This window comes from Penaeus monodon, chromosome 21, assembly GCF_015228065.2.
Source record: "Penaeus monodon isolate SGIC_2016 chromosome 21, NSTDA_Pmon_1, whole genome shotgun sequence".
NCBI lineage: Eukaryota > Metazoa > Arthropoda > Malacostraca > Decapoda > Penaeidae > Penaeus > Penaeus monodon.
In genome coordinates this window covers 40,520,961-40,521,392 of record NC_051406.1, presented here as the reverse complement: position 1 = coordinate 40,521,392, position 432 = coordinate 40,520,961, and the positions used below count along the sequence as shown (strand labels likewise).

The window sequence follows — 432 nt, the reverse complement described above, 5'->3', positions numbered from 1 at the left end:
GGACTAAGATGTGATTTTTGGAATGAGAATAATTTGTTTGCTAGTGTTTGAATTTATCATAAATGTTGTACTGTAAATATATATATATATTTTTTTTTTTCAGTAATGTATGTTTATATATGTTGGCAGCAAAAACAATATTTATTAAATGCCTAGTTGTGACAGGTGGCTAAGAAAATGATTTATATATATATAAGCATTAGTAGTTCTCATTAACGTATATCAAGGTATGATTCATAATCTGTATTATTGGAGGATAGTACATAAAATAACATGATACCAAAGGATATTTATTCAAAGTCATTAGCCTTTACACTAGGATAATGATCTATAGATGTAAATAAAGTGTATTACTTGATTGAGCATCCTGTGGTATGACATTTATTTCATGTTTTATGCACCAATATTTCTTTCTTTTGATTCCTTAAGCAA

At 26.4% G+C, this 432-nt stretch overlaps 1 protein-coding gene across 1 annotated transcript in view; it reads left to right on the top strand.

The window, feature by feature from the left end:
- The window catches only part of LOC119586490 (major facilitator superfamily domain-containing protein 6-like), a 16,793-nt gene that overhangs the window by 10,194 nt on the left and 6,167 nt on the right, over positions 1-432 (top strand).